This window comes from Phocoena phocoena, chromosome X (genome assembly GCF_963924675.1).
Source record: "Phocoena phocoena chromosome X, mPhoPho1.1, whole genome shotgun sequence".
In the NCBI taxonomy this organism is placed as follows: Eukaryota; Metazoa; Chordata; class Mammalia; order Artiodactyla; family Phocoenidae; genus Phocoena; species Phocoena phocoena.
Window position 1 is genome coordinate 1,416,633 of NC_089240.1, and position 21,756 is coordinate 1,438,388.

Sequence of the window (21,756 nt, forward strand, 5' to 3'; positions counted from 1 at the left end):
ACTCCGTTCACGTAACTGCCACGGTCAAGGCGCCGAGTGGGCACCACTGAAGGAAGACCCCACCCACTGCTCCAGGCCCCTCCCCCGACAGCCTCCCATGGAGCCACAGGGCTCTGCTCTGACTTGTCCCCGAGAAGGCGGACATGGCTTCTCCCACCATCCCTTTATGCCAACATTCTGTGATTCTCAGTTAAACATGCACTGGGGATAGAAAAACATAATAAGGCTCTCGGAGAAGGTGGGTGCCAACATGCCAACCGGTGGGGACCAACGGGAAAGTCAACCGTTCAGGTTCCAAAGGGAGGAGCCTCGAGCCAAACCTGGCCACTTAGTTGACGGCACAGACAAGCCAGAGGACATTCCCAGCTGCATCGTGGAGAACCAAGAGAGACGGCCCTGAGACCCTCTGCCGGCCCTTCCTCCTAGTGAACTGGTGCCTTTTGGAAGGCTCCTCTTTCTGCAATGTCAGCGGGACCCTCTGTCACCTAGCTACCATCTTCTCCCCCATTGAGAATTTGTATATATCTGTGTCTGCATCCGTATGTACGTCTACATCTATTCTATCCACGTGTATATGTATATCTATTTACATCTACAGCTACATGTACATCTGTATTACACCTGTATGTGCGTCTATATGTACATCTATACTTGCATCTATTATGCCTGTATGTATACCTATAATCTATTTACATCTACATCTACACACACACACAGACACACACACACACACCCTGTTGCTCCCGTTTCTCTGGCGAACCCTCACCAATACACCCAGGACTGTGTTCCTTCTTTCCTAGGACATAAATAAGGTTGAGGCGAACACCCAGGACAAACTCTCGGCCAGGAAAGCGCTTTGCCCTTGTGCCAGCCCAAGAACTCCCCACTCACCCTCGAAAATCTGGCTCAAACACATCTAATTCACGATGGTGGGTTCAGGGCCCCAGGCAACACCCGACATCCCGGCCACGGCATCTGCGCACACATCCGCTCGAGCCCACCTGCCATGGCTTTAAGACCCTGGGAATGGAAATCTCCCCAACCCACTGGCCAATCGTGTAGGCTCAGCGTTTGTAAGGACGTCACGGAAGCACAGAATGGGTCATCGGAGACGGTTCCTCTCCACTCGCACAGCCCAGGCGGACACCACTTTCCGAGCCCGTCGCTGCATTTTCCGCCCACCTGGTTACCCTCCCTCCGGCTTCCCCTCCTGCCAGCGGTCACGAAGCCGCTGTCGAGCTTAACCTCCCCAAATAGCTCCTGTCCCACCCACGGCCTTTGGGAAACCTCCTCCAGCTTCACGCAACAACGACTTGACTCCCAAGAACCCCACCCCTGCCGCCCATGGCTCATTCCCAAAGGTAGGGATACACCACGCTGAGAACGTCCCCCTGCATTAAACAACATTCTCCCTCCCGGCCGCCCCACCGTAGGTTCCAGCACCGTGAGGCCCGTGTGCGCGTGTCATGTACAGAACAGCGGCATCTGTCCCCAAGTGGACCACAAGCTGATCCCCACCGCCGGTGGGCACTCAGTGTTCCGTCCACCCAAGGGACGTCCCCCCCTCCACTTCAGCTGCGCCCGGTAGGCGGCGTCCCCTGACTCACCCCGTCTGCAGTGCATCAGAATCCCCACGGCTGCCAATCCAAACCCAGGGTCCCGCACGGAACCCAAACGGAACCAAGCAGAACCCTACCCTGGGATGCTCCAAGGGCAAAGAAGAAAGACAGTTGGTCAGCACTGGAGGTAAAGCAAGGAAAGGGAAGCTGTCCTGGGGGAATAAGTCTTCTCTTTAGTGACCGGAGACCTCAGAGGGAGGGAATGTGCCTCGCGCAGGGGCCCGGGCTCCCCTCCCGGCTGCTGAGAGGGACGGGAGGACGAGCGTGGCTGCAGACGGGACATGCGGGCAACGGCTTCAGAGGGATCACACTGTGGTCGGTCCCTTGCAGGCGGACTTTTGACATGGGTGTTAATTCACCCCGGATGTGTGAGTCTGCGTTGATGCAGTCGAAAAACAAAACAGAGGCTCAACCGTGTGACGGGTGTGAAATGGACCCCCCCCCTCCACCAAAGGTAAGAAAGAGGTACATGCAGATAACTAAGCAAAATGAAAATCAGAAGTCATAACGAAAAAAAAATGCCCGATGGGTGTGCCGTGGCCATCTGGCTTTGCAGAGACAGGACGAGAGGGGAAGGTATGTTTACACACAGCAGGTGCCGGGAGAGGCCAGCAGACGTGCATCTGAGTTCCCGGCCAGCTACTGCAGCAGCAATCTGTTCCCCTGGGAGATGGCAGGGAAGAGCCTCAGAAAACGAAAAGTAGAGCCTACGCCATCATCAGAAAGTCTACAAATAACAAATGCTGGAGAGAGTGCGGAGAAAAGGGAACCCTCCCGCACTGTTGGTGGGGATGTAAATTGGCGCAGCCACTGTGGAGAACAGTACGGAGGTTCCTCCATACAACTAAAAGTAGAGCTACCATACGACCCAACGATCCCACTCCTGGGCATTTATCCGGAGAAAACTCTAATTAGAAAAGATCCACGCACGCCAGTGTTCACTGCAGCACGATTCACAGTAGCCAAGACAAGGAAACAACCTAAGTGTCCATCAGCAGACGAATGGATGAAGAAGATGTGGTACATGTGTACGACGGAATAGTACTCAGCCATAAAAAAGAATGAAGTAATGTCACTTGCAACAACATGGATGGACCCGGAGATGATCGTACTGAGTGAAGTAAGTCAGACAAAGACAAGTGCCACACGATATCGCTTATATGCAGAATCTAAAATATGACACAAAGGAACTTATCTACAAAACAGAAACAGACTCACAGACACAGAATAGACGTGTGGTTGCCTAGGGGGAGGGGGTGGGGGAGGGATGGAATGGGAGTTTCAGGTTAGCAGATGCAAACCAGTATATATAGGATGGATACACATCAAGGTCCTACTGTAGAGCACAGGGAACTATATTCAATATCCTGTGATAAACCGTAACGGGAACGAATATGAAAGAGAACGTATGTATACGTACAACTGAGTCACTTTGCTGTACAGCAGAAATTAACACATTGTAAATCAACTATGCCTCAATAAAAGTTTAAAAATACATATATAAATACATATTTACATTAAAAACAAGAAGGAGAACCTATGATCCAGCAACCCCATGTCTGGGAATTTACCCAAAGAATTGAAAAAAGCATTTAAAATAGATAACTGCACCCCCACGTTCACAACAGCCAAGATGTGGAAACAGCCCAAATGTCCATTGACAGATGCACGGATACAGGACATGTGGTGGATGTATAATAATGGAAGATCATACAGACTTTACAAAAGGAGATTCCGCCATATGCAGCAACATGGATGAACCTGGAGGGTATTACGTTCAGTGAAATAAGCCAGTTACTAAAGGACAAATACTGCAGGATTCCACTTACGTGTTGCATCTAAAATAGTCAAATTCATAGAATCAGAGAGCAGAATGGGGGTCGCCAGAGGCAAGGGCAGGGGAACGAGGAAGATGAAGGTCAGTGGGTGTAGAGTTTCTGTTTCGCTGGATGAATGAGCTCCAGACATCTACGGTATGCACTGTGCCCGTAATTCACAATATGGTATCATACACTGAACACTTTCTCAAGGGGGCAGATCTCCTGTTAGGGGTTCTCACCACAATAACATTTTCGAAAAAGAAAATCAAACAAGTTTTCAGGTTCAAATCCATAATGGAATTCAAAGTGAGAGCTATCCACGGGCTTCCCTGGGGGCTCAGTGGTTAAGAATCTGCCTGCCAACGCAGGGGACACGGGTTCGAGCCCTGGTCCGGGAAGATCCCACGTGCCACGGAGCAACTAAGCCCGGGCAACACAACTACGGAGTCTGTGCTCTAGAGCCCGCGAGTGACAACTACTGAAGCCCACGCGCCTAGAGCCCGTGCTCGGCAACAAGAGAAGACACCGCGATGAGAAGCCCGCGCACCGCAAGGAAGAGCAGCCCCCGCTCGCTGCAACTAGAGAAAGCCCGCATGCAGTAACGAAGACCCAACGCAGCCAAAAATAAATTTTTTAAAAGTGAGAGGGACCCTAAATCTAACCTTAACCCTAACCTTAACCCTAACTGTCCACATCTGCTTCGATGAGTAGATAGAAATACCTGTACTTTGTAATATTAAGGACTTGAACATAAATTACTGCTTATAAAAAATATAACAAGAAATGCATTAATTACTGTGCCCCTGGCATTTACCAAGTAACCTCAGAGAGGTCACAGCTCAGCCAACGATGCGGTGCTCTGTTGCGGACCCAGAGAATTTCCGACTGAAGCAGCAGTGCAGGCCACGATACCTGGTGACAGAAGCCGGAGAACCACCATCCAACGGACAGCAGTGTCCTGGACGAGGGCCATGGCGTGTCTGGTCTTTGGATGAAGCCGAGGGACCAGTCCTGACTCCCGGCCCCACTAAGGAGGCAGCTAAGGCTGCAGGACAAGGTTCCCTGGCTTCTGAGGCTGAAGGTCCTGTCCATGTGGGTGAGGCTGACAGGCCAGTAGCCTGTCCTGCTTTGGATAAGGGCAGGGCTCAGACAGGGAGCCAAGTGGTGCCCCAGGTGTCCACTCTAGCCGTGAACCATCACTGGATGGCTGTCCACCCTGTCCTGCTACCATCACTGTCCACTCTGGCCTTGAACCATCCCTCTGGCCTTGAACCATCACTGACTGGCTGTCCACTCTGGCCTTGAGCCATTACTGGATGGATGTCCACTCTGATCTGCTACCATCCCTGGATGGCTGTCCACCCTGTCCTGCTCCCATCACTGGATGGCTGTGCACTCTGACCTGGTAACTTGTACCTGGCTCACAGCAGCAGGCACCCTGCCACACCTGGCCCCCATCTGGGGATTCCCCAACCTTGGAGAGCAAGTGCTCACAGACAGAGTTCACGGGCGGCTGTGACCTCTCACAAGTCCTGCCCCGTCTTCCCACCTTGGGCAGCTGAAGGACTGAATAGTTAATATGCAAGTCTTAAAACTCACAGAAAAATGTGGCCACATCTGAGGTCTACAGAGCAAGAAGGAAAGGGAATCAGCCCACCTCCTTCAGGATCAAAGAGCAGACGTTCAAAGAACCACCGAATCGCGGGACTCATGAGGAAAGACACGCAAACACCAGAGGAGGAAATAATATGCAACATGTAAATACGTAATAACCTGCAGGATGCGAATAATAATAGTACGTAGGACAGGTGAGAAGCACAAGTTCAAAGGAAGATTTATCCAAAGCAAAGGAGCGCAGCATCCATCCGCCTCCTAGAGACAGTGCGAGATTACAGGGAAACATCCTGAGACTGTGAGGGGCTGGCAGCCCCAGTGGAAGACGCTGTAACAGCAAGCTCGGGAGAACCTGGCACAAGAGTAGACAGAGGAAAGCTCGGAGTGGACACTGCAGAGAACCACCTCAGTGATGTGCAAAAATACAGAATGCAGGAGCAAAAGATGATGAGGGAAAAACGAACAGAGTGGGGAAAATGAAACAGAGAGCAGACAGTTGAGACCTGGCATGAAGATAAGGGGTATCTCCTTATGTACAGAACAGAAACAGACCCACAGACACAGAAAACGAACTTATGGTTAACCAAGGGGGGGCAATTAATTAGGAGTTTGGGATTCACATATACACACTACTGTATATACAACAGATAACCAACCAGGACCTACAGTATAGCCCAGGGAACGATATTCATTATCTTGTAATAACCTATAATGGAAAAGAATCTGAACAAGAATATAGATATATACGCGTAACTGAGTCACTTTGCCGTACACCTGAAATTAACACAGCGCTATAAAGTAACTATGCTTCCATTGAAACATGGTCTGGAAAAAAAGATAACGGGTATCTCTGAAGAAATGAACTGTGGAAAAGAAAAATGGAAAAATATGGGAAGGTTCAGGATCAAGAAAAAAGCCCTGTGATACAGACTCAAACCTGCAAGAAAAAGAGTTATTATAGAACATACACGTTATTTGTAAATGCCCGTAAGTCCACGAACCACAGCCTGGTCAAACTGTTGTGCTTTAAAGATGGAGAGAAAATCCTAAAAGCTTCCAGGGAGGAAAAGCATGACATCTGACAAAGGGAAAATCAAATGACGTCAAGACGCCTCTTCCCCCACTGTTAGATTTCAGTAAACACGGAAGAAACATCTACAGGACCTTGAATTACAAGGGTTTCGATAAATACTTGTAGACCCAAGAGGCTAAGCATTCAGGGAGGGAAGCAAGATACTGTCTAATACTTTAGGAATCAAGAAATAAAAACAGGTCATCGTTGGTCTCCCACAAAACATACTGGGACACACACTCCAGCTCATTGGGACCCCCAGGCCAACCAAGAACTCACCCTCGTTAGGGGGTGAGGAAGCACAAACTACTATGTATAAAGTAAATAAGCTACAAGGATAGACTGTACAGCATGGGGAACAGAGGCAATATTATAGTAACTCTAAACGGAGTATAACCCTGACAAACTGGGAATCACTATGTCGTATACCTGAAAGTTATGTAATACTGTAAATCAGCTCTACCTCAATAAAAAAGTAAAGGAGAGGAACTCAGCCTTGAGCAAAGAAGGGCAGTGAACCTCAAATGAGAGATTCAGACCTGGGGTTATTGGAACCACGCCTACATAACTGCGGTGAAGTTAACATTGTAAAAACAAAACAACTCTCGAGAAAAGAACATCATTTCTAAAATTTATTTTTTAGAAATATTAGAGAGTAATATGAAAAGATTTTCCTCTCCAAACACCCATCATCACACTAGTATATATAAAATAGCTAAGTAAGAAGGACCTACCGTAGAGCACAGGGAACTCTGCTCAGTGCTCTATAATGACCTATACGGGAAAAGAATCAAAAAAGAGTGGATACATGTCTATGTATAACTGATTCACTTTGCTATACACCTGAAACTAACACAACATTGTAAATCAACTAGACTCCAATAAAAAAAATTTTTAATAAAAATAAGAAACACCCTTCATCTGCAAGAGATGGAGTTTGGTGGATTTGTACGGTTACAGAACATCCTTTATCTTCTAAGGGCGAAGCCCATGGTCAGGGTTTCATTTGTGACAATCAACTGAGAAATGCACTCTGTTTCATGTTATGTGAGTTTCGACTTATAAAACCAAAAGTACCAGAGTGCTGGGGAGATGACACATGTGGGTTCCACGGAGACAAAACATGCACCAGGGCACAGAACTCTGAAAACAGGAAAATGACAAAGAAGCACAAAAAGATACAGTTTCAAATAAGAAGACAAAGGGAGTTACAAACACATATATTTTTTAAGTTGATGGAATAAACATACCTATTCAAGGAAAGATGAACCCCATCACCGAAAGGCTGCAGGCAAAAACTAAATATACTGCCTCTGAAAAGAATGCATAAAAGAGTGGTCTGGGTTGAACAGAAAAGAGAGTTACAGGTAAACATAAACCAAAAGCAACCCAGGGTCAAAATATTATTATCAGAAAAGAAACAGATTCAAGGCAAAATATTCAACATTTAACTGTGATGCAGGGCAGACTGTTGCCATGAAGCTCTAACGGCCATGCCATCACCATTTACCTCGCTGGCCACTTCAGACTGTATCATCCAGGGAACTGAAAGAGCCAGGCTCTCCCCAAGATATGTCGGAATATCCTTCTGCTTGGTTACCGTGATCTATCAAAGGATTCGGTACCTAAAATCCACTAGAAAATGTGGGCAAATCCCTACTGTTCTTTGGATGCCAGAAACTTAATATTCTGCCCCCTCACCAACAAAGGTAGATATTTCATGGTTGAAGGACTAAATATCAAATAAATAATAGTCAGGAATACCAGGCCCCTTAGCACGTTCAAGGCAAAGATGGAGCTGGAATATGGGGACAGACTGAGTAACTAGAAACGCAACACCAGCCCCCTCCCACCCAGTTCCACATGCTGGATGGAAATCTGTCTTCAGTTGGAGAAAATGCACCACTTAGAGGAGATCGTTTTCATACACGTTTTAAGAGAACTTTTCAAAAGACCGCTAGTGATGCCAACGATGGTGATTATAACAGCTGAAGATACGTATGCATTACAGAACCGACTACCGTTGAAAGAAGTCCAACAAAGACCCTAATCTGTGGTTTCTTGAGGTCTTTAAAAACCTTTCAATTTTCATTGAATTAGACTGAATTTTTAATGAGGGAGAAAAGCTGCCCAAGTATCAAGATGGATTAGGAGACAGAGAGCTTGAATCCGGTCAATTTACCCTGCAGAAGGAGGTACCCTCGCGGGTACACACGAAACTCTACCCTGTCTTCTCAGTATGGTCCCAGCTCACTCCTGAGCAGACTGGAGCACGATTCCAGAACTGCGAAGAGGAGCTGGAGTCCTGCTTTTGATCGCCAGGATGCTGAGAAGCATTTTTAGTCCTGTCACCTGAACATGCAAAATCTAATGCAAATGCTGGACGTGTCCGCCAGTGGCAAAGCACTTAATTTTCTTCCCTTCAAAGATTAATTACAGGGTGTGACGGCACTTCCACGAATGCAGCGCTTCTAATTCTTCAATTAGCGCCTAATTTCCTTCTGTGGGAGACATCTCGGCTCCACAGTACGTGCTCCAGTTCACGATGCTTCCTGGAACCCCATATCCTAGAGGACGGGATGACAGGAGTACAGACGCCAGACTGTTCCAGCATATCCTTGACACTGTCGGCACATGGCTTAAAACAAACAGTGTGGTGTTTCGATACCACCAGAAGAAACTTCAAAATCCATCCCCAAATTCAAAGAAGGGAAGGCTGGGGGCGGACAGGGGAAGAGTGTACAGAAGTAAGAACTTCAAAAAGACCCAAGACATTTAACTGCTATGAGAGGTTAAAGCATGTTGACATCACTGTTGTTTTGATTTTCCTCAAAAACACTCACTTTCAAGGTCCGTATTTCAGGGGTTTAGTAGGTGCTCTGCATCTCCCTCTCTTTACAGCAATATCCCTCCATGGAAGGCTCCCAGGGAAGAATCCATCAGTTTATGCTCTGGATCCTGTGCTCTTCTTCCAGGATACAGGACAGGAAGTAGGACCAATGACACCATCCAGCCATGGGTGGTACAATTTCAGGATCTCTAATCAAATGCGGGTATCACCTGCCACTTTTAATCACTGTTCTATGAATCAGAGCAAATCGGCACAGAAGGACAGGAGGGCAAAGTGGAAGCCAGTCCTCAGCCACCCACATCCTCACTCATCCAATCAGAGCCCCTGATGTGGGGACATTCCCAGCGGGGATGGGGCTGTGCAGGAAGAGTCCTCCCCACCTAACTGGCCCAGGGTATAGGACGGATGCAGGGGGGCGTCCACATGGTGGGGCTGAAGGGAAGGGTGAGTGCTGGGTGGGATGGAGACATGCAGGATGAGTGTCCTCAAGTCACACCCACCTGTGACGGGAAGTCAACTGTTGTAACGTGACATGGTACCCAGAGGTCTAAATGCTCCCCAGGAGGCTGACCTGGGGGTCCCCCCTTCCCAGAGGCTCGGAGCGCATTCGGGTCTTGGGTCCAGGTCATTTTGTAGTTCTGGGGCAGTCATGCTCCAAAGCAACAGGCTCTGCATCAGTGGTTCTCCACTGGGGCCATTTTGCTTCCTCTCCCCCCCACGCCCCTCCCCCAAGGGTGGACAGTCTACAAGTCTGGCGACATTTTTAGTTGTCACAACTGGGAAGTGGGGATGTGCTTCTGGGGGTGTAGAGGGAGGGACACTGCTCAACCTACAAGGCATAGGATGTCCCTGTAACTGAGACTGACCCACCCCAAATCTCAACAGAGCCAAGACTGAGAAAGTCTGCCTTAGCATGAGAGACTCTGTCTATATGCTATACAATATCTATCTATCGATTTCATCTATCACCTATCTATCAAGCATCCATTCATCTGTCAATTATCAATCTCTCCATCTTTGAATTAACTATCTCTCAATCTATCATCTATCCATCTATCAAGCATCTATCCATCTAACAATTATCGATCTCTCTATCCATCTATTATCTGTCTCATCTATCCATCTATCGATCAATCATTTGTCTATCCATGTATCACTTATCTATCCATCCATCTATCTCACGATGGTTCTCAAGTGTGAGTAATTTTGCCTTCCACCTGCCAATATGTGGAGACATTTTGATCGTCACAACTGGGAGAGGGGGAGCTCCTGGCATGTGGTGGGTGGAGACCAGGAAAGCTGCTCCACAGCCCACAGCCCACAGGATGCCCCACATCAGAGTCATCCAACCCCAAATCTCAGTAGTGCTGAGGCTGACACACCCTGGTTTACGTATAAAATATTCATATTTTCCAAACATATATTCTGTGGATATCACAGAAACATGTTATGAAAAGCAAAGCATTATTTGCCCTATCTTTGGATCCAATTTTCAGTCAGAAGCAGAAATGTGTATTACCGATCCCCCAAAATTCCCCACAAACAGGTGTAATATACTCTGATCACGACGCCAGCAGCTCTGGACAAGGGAATCGGAAGCAACAAAAAGAATCTTCCGGGTCAATGCTCCCCCCTCCAACCCTGAGGGCTGACAGATCGGGAAACCGAGACACGCGGGGGAGAGTGACTTGGCCCTGGTCCCAAAGTGAGTCAGTGGAAACGAGGTTCACGTCTCCCCAAACCTGCAGCAGATTTTAGGTCTAAGAAGACAGGGGGACATCTGCTCCTGAAATAAAAGTGTGGAGGTGTCCAGGATTCTGGGACATCTGCCCTTTCCAGGAAGCCACAGAGGAATGAGTAAGGCAACAGAACACAAGTGACAGAGAAGATGCTCCCAGAAAACCTCCTCCACCTGGGATGCCTCACCCTCAACACATCCCACTGAAAACAGCTGTTGCTCCTGACCTTCTGGAAGCTTCTCCACCACGAGTGCCCAAGACCCGCCATGGGGAGCGCCCAACTCTTCCTGTGCCACCTCTCACAATATCCCCCTAATGCACCCAAATCCCTCATCCTTCAACAAGGTGCTGACTCATCCTTCACTCTGGAACATTCCACCATCGGAACTGCCCGTCCACTCGTGGTCTGGCCACTGGGGACCCATGTTTCCCTCTTTGGAGGAACCCAGCTCCGTTCTTGAGGTCATGACGACAGTAATACAGTATCCGTGTTTTATGAAACAGTTCTCAGCCCTGGTGCCTCCTGTTTATGGGGGAACTGGGGAGTCCACTGGGGAGACTGAAGGTGCCTGGTTCTCCTTCGAGCCCCACCATTGACTGCCGGGGGGTTCCTGAGCTCTTGAGTATCTCAATACCTTCATTTCCTCATCCATGAAATAGTGATCATAAAAGTGCCTGCCTCAAAGGATACTTGTGGGGTGAAACAGGTCACATCATAAAACACTACCAGGCTCTGGTAGCGCCTAGGATATAGAAAGCTGTCAGGACTTATTAGCTTTGTGGGTGTGTGTGGTCAAATGCACATAAAATTTAAATGTTAAATTTAAATTAAAATTTAAATTTCTTTAAAGTGGAAACCACTCAGATGTCTATCAACTGATGATGGATAAACCAATGTGGTCCGTCCACACAGTGGAATATGACTCAGCCATGAAAAGGAGTGAAGCTCTGACACAGGCTACCATGTGGATGGACCTTGAACACACGATGTTCAGTGAGAGAAGCCAGACGCAGAAGGACACACAGTGTGTGATTCCATTGACGTGAAATGTCTGGGAACTGGCAAATCCACAGAGACAGAGAGCAGATTCAAGGCTGCCAGAGCTGAGCAGGTTAATGGAGAAAGAGTGTTGCTGGGCACAGAATTTTCATTTCGGTGCCATGAACATATTCTGAAATTAAATAATGGTGATGGTTACACAACACGAACATACTAAAAATAACTGAATTGTAGGCTTTAAGGGTGAATTTTATGGTACAGGATTATATCTCAATAAAGCTGTATCAAAAAGAAAGTTAACTGTCATGTCTTAAATTGCTAAATTTTTAATAATTCATTGACATTTAGTACAATCGCAAGGCTGTGCAACCATCACTTCAATGTAATTCCAGAACATTTTCCTCACCTCAAAAAGAAACCTTCTGGGGCTTCCCTGGTGGCGCAGTGGTTGAGAGTCCGCCTGCCGATGCAGGGGACACGGGTTCGTGCCCCGGTCCGGGAAGATCCCACATGCCGCGAAGCGGCTGCACCCGTGAGCCATGGCCGCTGAGCCTGCGCGTCCGGAGCCTGTGCTCCGCAACGGGAGAGGCCACAACAGTGAGAGGCGTGCGTACCGCAAAAAAAACAAAATAAAATATGATAAAAGAAACCTTCTACCGTATAGCTATTACCTCATATTCCTTCCTCTCCCCAGCCCCTGCTAATCGACGATTTGCCTCCATGGATTTGCCTGTTCTGGACGTTTCCTGTTAATGGAATCACACACTGTGTGTCCTTCTGCGTCCGCTTCTCTCACGGAGCATCCTGTATTCAAGGTCCATCCACGTGGTAGCCTGTGTCAGAGCTTCACTCCTTTTCATGGCTGAGTCATATTCTACTGTGTGCATGGACCCCGTGCTGTGTATCCATCCATCCCCTGATGGAGGCTTGGGTTGTTTCCATCTTTTAGCGATTGTGAGTAGTGCTTCTACGAACATTCAGGCACAAGTTTTCATGTGGACACCTGTTTTCAGTTCTCTTGTATAAATACCGAGAGATGTACAAATGGTAACATATGTTCAACGCATATGCTGGTATGTTAGCTCACTTTAACTTGTAGAGGAACCCGCTTCTGCAACAGCTTTAACAATCTCTTGTAGTTCTGACTCCTTCAGCTTGGGGACTCCTGGAATCCCTCGTCTCCCCATTTACACCCCAATCCACATGCACATAGAATGTTTAGTCCCTTTGCTGGGATACCTCTGGACTTAAACACCTCACCCTGGATGCTCAAACACCAACCTGTCCAGAACGCCACGGGGCGATCTTTCCTCATCCCGTGTCCCCCAACCTGTGTCCTTATACTAAACCCCAGAAGTTATGAAGACACCCAGGAAAACCTTGGTCTGCAGGAAAATGTATTTTTCCAAAAGGTTCACAGCTTCTCTCTGGGAAGTTGACAATCCCAACTGCGTCCCTCTATCAAGGTTCAGTAAATTTCAGTGATAAAGACATTCTAGAAAGAGAGGAGATGCTCCCTAAAGCAACCCAAGCACAGTACCAACGCTGCAGGAAATGAGAGGTAGGGGACAGAGGTTCCCTGCCACCAATGTCATTCGCATAAACACGACGAGGAAACGTATCCCATTTTCTATCTCCCTCCTGATTTCAGTTATTCTTGGTGAGAACACTGAGAATCGGAGCAAATAACATCCTAAACGTGGCGATGCCACAGACTACACACGCGTGGTCCTGTCTGGATGGGACATCTGCCTGGTGGGGCACACGTGTCTAGCGCGGCACAGCAAGCCAAGCACAGGTACCGGCACCCAGCCCACACAGGCGGTCTGAACTTCCTCTTCCGTGGCCACAGACGGCGCCCAAACTCAGCCCAACCCTTTTCTCAAAGCATAATCCGGCGACAGGACTTGGAACCAGGGCGCAGGCATGAATCCTACAGGGAAATGCTGCGTACGGACAAATGTCTTCATCGCCTTCCACATCAGCCACGGCAGCAGCCCTCGCGAAAGCAGCCCCTCTATTTCCAGGAAGGAAAGAGGACACGTAGGACGTCCGTGAGGTTTTCGGGTTCAAGGTCATGTGACACCTTGCCAAGATGTGTGTGAGTGTATTTCTTTTTTTAGTTTAGAATTCAAGTGTAAAGGATTGAATTAATCCAGTCCTAGGTTCACACAACTTCACCAACACTGGTCTTTGCAAAAGCCCTCTCTGCTTTTCAATCTTTCCTTCCTTCCCTCCCTCCCTCCCTATTTCCCGTTCCACCCCTAATCCCCATGCCACGCTGTCCCCTGACCACATCCACCGTTCTTATCTTTGATGCCCAAACTTTTCTTTCCGGGTCCTTATCCCTGTGCCCTGTGCTGTAAACACTCAATCTTAATTCCTATTAATGGTCCAGGACCACAGCCTGGCTTCTGTTCCTCTTTCTTCCTGCATGCCTTCTACCTGCTGGAGACCCCTCCCCAATTTACATTTTGACCCCTACCCCCTCCCCCGGACTTGTCAATAGCACCAAGGTTGAGAAACCCTGTTCTTGAAAAATCAGAATCTCAGTTGGACCATCCATGGAAACCAGTGAAATTATGTTTGCCTCTGTGAAGACGTCTACCATTGTAACCCATGCTCCCTGTATCATTATGGGCAAAGGGGCTTTCAGTGGGCACCCAAGCTGCAAAGTCCCAGCTGTCGCCCATCACCAAGCACTACTCACCTTTAATGTCAACAATAAGTCTCCCTGTTGTTTTAAAAAATCACAGCAACCTTCCAAGCTGGAGGCAGCTTCAACTGACCGCCTTTCTTGCTTTGTTCTTGTCTGATGGAGAGGCATAGCCTACGCCTGTCGGCCACCAAAGTGACCTTGTTACGCGTCCTGAACACCGTGACGGATTGCAATTCCACCGTTTCCGCACCAGTCAGCAGCATCTTAAAATACGCCCAGGGCATCACGGGAGCTCTGCAGCGAACTTCGGGCACTGATACAGCAAAATCACCGTCGGCTTGGACCCGTGCCTTCTCACTGAGATGCATGGCCATCCTCCATCAGATTTCGAGGACCCTGTATGACTCGCTGAACCTCCGGACTGCTTCCCCGTATGCACTTCCAGTTTGAGAGGACAGCCTACCCTGTCCAAGTCCCGCAGCATGCTTGATGGGTTTTCTGGACCCAGAACCTCATCAGCGACTTTCATGACAGGGGCGACTCTCAGACTTGTCTCTGAGTACTCAGGTTGACATTTTCTCCTACTCCATCCGAAGTCCAGACCATGATTTGCAAAAGCTCCAGCGAACATGGGGTTGGCTGGCTGAACACAGGCACAGAGGTGGCAGTGAAGCTGACAACACGACAGGCATTCTGGAGCCCGAGTGCCCAGGGGCACGTCAAGCAAGGTAGGAGATGCCCGAGCTCTCCTAGCCAAACTCCTCCTATTATTAAACTCACTCAAGATTACCATGTGGTCTTTAGGGATTTATTTATTTAAGAATGAGATATTCAACTCAAATTTGAAACACGGATGATGATTCTACCTAACCACCTAAAGGAGGTTATTAGCCAGACAAAATGCACGCGGGAAAGGAGAAAAGAAAGAAGAGCGTACTTGCCGACTGCAATATGGGAGCAAAGACGTGGGTGAAAACGTCAGGCATGTGGTCAAACAGCAATGCATCTACTCTGGATGAGACCCTGCGTCAGCATCACCCAGCTGATAACACGCCCTACGGAGGGTGCAGGGGAGGACAGACAAGGAATCTCAGTACATCCTGAGGACAGTAAGAGGGGAAGCATCCCCAAACTGGCCGGACCGGCTCTGATAAGAGAGGTCGGGGAAGAAGAAGGGCAAACGAGGTCTTTTCCCCACATGACGTAAAGCCCAGACCTACAATGACGGTGCAGATTAAACCCACAGGCAAATACGTGGACACAAACCACAGACCTCAGGAAAGTAAGGTAAAAGAAGACCTGAAGAGACATTTTTCCTAAGAAGACATACAGGCAGCCAGGAGGCACACGAAAGATGCTCCACATCGCTAACCAGGGAAACGGAAATCAAAACTACAGTGAGGTATCACCTCGCACCAGTCAGCACGGCCACCATCAAAAAGGCAAGTAAAAAAAAAAAAAAAAAAAAAAGGCAAGTAATAACAAGTACTGCCGAGCATGTAAAGAAAAGGGAACCTTTGTGCACTGTTGGTGGGAATGTAAATTGGTGCAGCCGCTATGGAGAACAGTATGGAGGCCCCTCAAAAAAATTAAGCCTAAAACTACCATAGGATCCAGCAATTCCACTCTTGGGTATATACCCAAAGAAAATAAAAATACTAATTTGAAAAGACATATGCATTCCCATGTTCATAGCAGCACTATTTACAGTAGTCTAAACGTGGAAGCAACGTAAGTGTCCATCAACAGATGAATGGCTAAAGAAGATGTGACACATATATATATATATATATATATATATATACAGTGGAATATTACACAGCCATAAAAAAAGGAAAATTTGCCATTTGTAGCAACATGAATGGACTTGAAGGGTATTAAGCTAATTGAAATAAATTAGAGAAAGACAAATACTGCATGATATCACTTATATGTGGAAACTAAAAAATACAACAAACCGGTGAATGTAACGAAAAGAAGCAGAGTCACAGATAGAACAAACTAGTGGTTCCCAGTGGGGAGACGGAAGGGGAGAGGGGATTAAGAGGTACAAACTGCTATGTACAAAATAAATAAGCTACGAGGATATATTGTACAGCACAGGGAATATAGCTAACATTTCATAATAACTTTTTTTTTTGGCTGTGTTGGGTCTTTGTTGCTGTTCACAGGCTTTTTCTAGTTGCGGTGAGTGGGGGCTACTCTGTTGAGGTGCACAGGCTTCTCATTACGGTGGCTTCTCTTGTTGCGGAGCACGGGCTCTAGGCGCACGGACTTCAGTAGTTGTGCGTGGGCTCAGTACTTGTGGCTCGTGGGCTCTAGAGCGCAGGCTCAGTAGGTGAGGTACATGGGCTTAGTTGCTCGGTGGCATGTGGGATCTTCCCAGACCAGGTCTGAACCCATGTCCCCTGCATGGGCAGGCAGATTCTTAACCACTGTGCCACCAGGGAAGGCCTACATAATAACTTTGAATGGAGTGTAATCTATGAAAGTATTGAATCACTGTGCTGTACACCTGAAACAGATATAACATTGTAAATCAACTATACTTTTTTTTTTTTCTTTTTAACTCCATCAGCCCTGTAACTGAAGCCTGCCATAGAGATTCCCGGAGAAAACCCCAAAACAAAACATCACCAAATTCACGGATGCACCCAGTGCCTTGCGCTGCAGGCAAATTAAAAAGGTGACAAGATCAGCTTTGCTGAAAGGACTGCTGGGTATTTTTCTGTGGTCTGAAAAAGCAAAAACCCAAAGCAAAGACCAAAACGCATGGAACCCAAGGACACACCGATGGTCAGAAGCGGACATAACCAGTCTCCAAGAGGATGGCCTTCCAGGGAGGGTCTCTTTCTGGTACCTGTGGAGGGGACCGTGGGTTTTACGCTTGTCCGCCATGAGGAGTACTGGAAATCACTGTTCAACAGATCAGCGCTCTCCAGGTGGGACCACACAGCCTGGGGTGGGGGTGGGGTAGGATCCATGACGTCCAAACTATTTTCATAATCGTACAGAAACGCTTCTTCCCTCTTCACTGTGTTGGTGTTCACACTGATGGTGCACAAGTTACCCTGGGGCAAACTGCTTCTCAGCCCGAATCAAGGTCGTGGCCCCAACCGTATTGCCCTCCATCGTATCCTTCACCCCCAGCGCCACTACAGCAAAAACAGTGCCAGTTTCACTAATGACTAATTTTGTTGTTTTTGACTTTGGGGTATATTTTTTTTCCCCCATACAAGGTGGAAAACACTTTTTTTCACTGAACTAGAGTTGATTTACAATGTTGTGTTAGTTTCAGGTATACAGCGAAGCGATTCAGTTAGATAGATATACTGTGTCAGATTCTTTTCCCTTATGGTTATTACAAAATATTGAGTTCCCTGTGCTCTACAGTAGGTCCTTGTTGTTTCTCTATTTTATATATAGTCGTGTGTATCCGCTAATCCCAAACTCCTAATTCATCCCTCCCCACCGCCTTTCCCCTTTGGTAACCGTAAGCTTGTTTTCTATGTCTGTGGGTCTATTTCTGTCTTGTATTTAAGTTCATTTGTATCATTTTTTAAATTTTCCCCATACAACTGATGTCATATGACATTCATCTTTATCTAGCTTACTTCACTTAGTCTGATCTCAAGGTCTGCCCATGTTGCCGCAAATGGCGTGATTTCATTCTTGTTTATGGCTGAGTCGTATCGATTGTATAGAGTATATATATTTTTAACATCCTATGTGACAAGATGGGAACTATACACAAAGCACGTGAACCCTGCGCTGAAGCGTGGTGGCTGGCTGGCATGGCAAGTGAGATGAGCTGCCTCTCTGAACACCAGTTTTGCTTGAAAGAACAAGTGATAGAGTAGCTATGGCTATTCCACGTGGGGGATTTGGCAGACGGTTTCTTGAAAATGAACAAAGTGAGTGCGTCACTTTAAGGAAAACAAACGACAGTATTTATTGCCAAGGACAAAATTTGAGCTTTAACAAGAAAATTGGAGTTGTGGAAAACTTATCTGCTATCGTGAGCCTGAAAGTTTCCCAATACATAAAGCCTTCTCTGATGAGATTAGTGGTTATATTCACAAATGTGACTTGGGGGGATACTGTATAATTTAACGTGTCCACGTTGAGAAGACCTCCATAATTCCGTGAATGCACATTTTTCCAAAGGACCAATGAGGAAATGGTCCACTTCAAATACTAACCTAAAACAACTGATTTTAATTTAACCGAGTAAGAAAATTTTCTTGATAATGACCCCAGATGCCATACTGTGATTCGCCATGATGAAATGACCCCTTGTTGGTTTGGGGGAATAATACCAAAGAAAGTCCACAGATGTCTGGAAAAGCTATTAAAACAGTTCTCCGCTTTCCAGAGACACGTCTGCGTGAGGCTGGATTTTCCTCGAGGAAAACAACGTATTTCAACAGACTGAATGCAGGGTTCGATAGGAGAATCCAGTTGTCTTCCTCTGAAGCACACACATTTGCAAAAACATAAGACACTTGCAAAAATGTAAGACAATGCCACTTTCCCCCGAGTTTTTGTTTTGTTTTCACAGAAAACATGTCATTTATGCTAACATGGTGTGCGCGTGTATGCGTGTGCTGTGATATGAGACCACGTGCACCAGCCTCCGAAGACTGTACCCTCCTAGGAGACCCACCCAGACGCACATTTTCCTTCCACACTGTCACTTACGTCCCTTCAAAATAAGGAAAGACCTGGGCTCTGTTGCAGGGTGAACCAGCAAGCTAACCCTCTGGACAAACTCCTTTTGAACCCAGGAGCAAGGACCCTGCTGTAGCCAAAGGGAGGGTGATAACTCACAGCAGAAGGGGTTCGCGACAGAAAAGAGAAAACATCGACTTCACGCCCCTCGTGTACACGGAATTATCTTCCCCAGATGCCTTCTGCCTGTGAATGTGACACAGGCGGTATGAACCCGTTTCTCCACTACACATCACAGCTACCTCCAATGACGCACGTGTCACACACATGCGTGACTGTCGCATGGATCTCCATTGTTATTTCTTGACACCGAGTCAAGGATTCCGGACCAGTAACACAGAATCTGGTGTTTCCCCCTACCTGGCCATCTCCCTCCTCCAGAGGTCTTCTAGTTCTTCCAGAATATTCTGAGGCCCTCCAGGGAGCCCTGTGTTTGTAGACCATCATCCCCAACCACAACAGAACCCCTCCGTCTGCGGAGAAGGCCACACAAAATAACCCAATGCGCTACAAATAAAACCGTGTGTATAGGCGGCTCATGGAGATGGCAGCCCCGGGAAGCACAGGACTTTCCTGGTGCACAAATCTGGAGCACCTTCTGGGCGCCTCCTGCCCTGGGCTGCAGGCTCTCTGTGGACTCCCCCTTGAACACACAGAGGGGTGCTGCAAGTCGGGCCGGGGGCTCTTCTGCAGAGTCGAGGGCTCCGGGGTGCAGATAAGGGAGGGACCATGCTGGGCGGGGGGCTCTTTTCTGGACGTGAGAGGCTCAGGGGTGCAGATGCTGGGCCCGTGTCTGTCTGGAAGGGACACACTAAGTCCATGCTTCCTCCCGATGCCCAGGTGTGTCGGCCCACTCCTCCTGCCCTCCCCCACCCCACGGGTCATGGGGAGGGGCCCCTGGCCCACCACCTCGGCCAGGAGCTCCACAAAACCAGGGACCACGTGGCTGCCCTGCACAGGGCAGGTGTAGTTTGAGGGCTGAGAAAGGCTTTCCTCTCCACGTAGGACACAGATCCACCAAATGGGCGCTATGACCTTGTCCTTCACTCCCAGCGCATTTCTCACGAATGAAAGGTGCTCAGACCTGCCCCAGTGAGCACAGCCAATGGCAGGCCTCATGGCTGAACACGCCGAACCCGTCCATCTACCTGGCATCGTTAAAGATCCCAGATTCCATGGGGCAACTCCCCTTTACAAAGCCACTACTTGTTGGGTTTGGAAGAGCGTCAAAGATTTTCCACAACTATGTGAAAGAGCTATGAAAACACTCCTCCCTTTTTCCAACTACATGCTTGGGTGAGGCTGGACTTTCTTAAACAGAAAGAAATACTGGAAGAGGAGGAACGCAGAAGCAGATGGGGAAAAGCCCAGCTGGAAAGCCACACACTGGAGACACGGCCTCTGGCTTCTATGTCTACACAGAAGGTTCTAAAGGTCTAACGTTTTTGCCAACGTCTTACGGTTTTGCCAACGTCTTACAGTTTTGCCAACGTCTTAGTTTTGCCAGCGTCTTACAGTTTTGCCAAGGTATGGTTTAAGAGGAAGACAGCCCAATTCTCCTATCGACTTCTACGTTCCATCTGTTGCCACGTTTCTTCTGTTGAAGAAAATCCAACCTCACGCAGACATGTCATTGGAAGACAGAGAGGAGTGTTTTGATAACTTTTCCAGACAATTGTGGATTATCTTTGATAGTATCCCCCCAGACCAACAAGGGGTCTTTTCATAATGGCTATTTGCAATATGGCACCTGGAATCACCAATAGAATGACTCTTATTCTCTCAAATCTGGATCGGCGGGTACAGTTAGTGCACAGAATGGATCACTTGCCCACATATGAAAAAAGAAACAGGAACGGCGTTCCAGAGGGAAAAGCTGTAGACCTTACAGGAGGCCACACATGGCCAGTATGCCACGTTCTGTCTTTCTCTGCTTGGGATGCCACATTCCTTGAACATTTACATCATTCATCCTAAGAGCTGGTCCCCATCACACATCCGGGAGAGGCAACCTTCCATCCTCCACATTTTAGGGAACCCTGAGGGCTACGAAGCTCTGAGGATGGACCCAGGATTTCCCCAAACTGGGTGAAAATGGACAAAACCCAACATGCATGATCCGTGACCCCATGTGGTTCAAGGAACCATGAGCTCCCAGGACTGGGAACCATTCCAAGGGGTCAGGCCCGAGGTGGGAAGCAGGTGGACCCTGGTGCTCTGTGAATAGTTGTTACCCTACCGCCCACACCTGAGATGAAGCCTGGGGTCCCATGGCAGCCCTCCCCTCCCCCAGCATACACCCTGCACCGGGATCTCTTCCCCCACCGCCAGCCTTGTTATCACAGACCACATTCTACCCCCTCAGAACCCGCAGGGGCATCACTGCTCTTGCTGACCATAGAGCAGAAAGTATCAGTTCTGAAACATGGTCAAGACGATGCTCTACAATTGCACTTCCGTATCCCATGAGGAGATTACCATTACTATCAACATAGGACAGGGATGTGGGGTTTCATCAAGAGATCCCAGGGCTCTCCACCTGCATCCTGGGTCGTTTTTACATCTGATGTTCTCCATCCTTTATACCACTTGGCAAAGTGCAAAGTAAAACTCAGCCCCCAAAGAGCTGACTCCGGAGGTTTGGTGAAGAG

At 47.9% G+C, this 21,756-nt stretch overlaps 1 protein-coding gene across 1 annotated transcript in view; it reads right to left on the reverse strand.

Annotated features, from left to right (window-relative positions):
- The window catches only part of DHRSX (dehydrogenase/reductase X-linked), a 182,512-nt gene that overhangs the window by 79,907 nt on the left and 80,849 nt on the right, over nt 1-21,756 (reverse strand). The gene's annotated exons all lie outside the window — the stretch shown is intronic.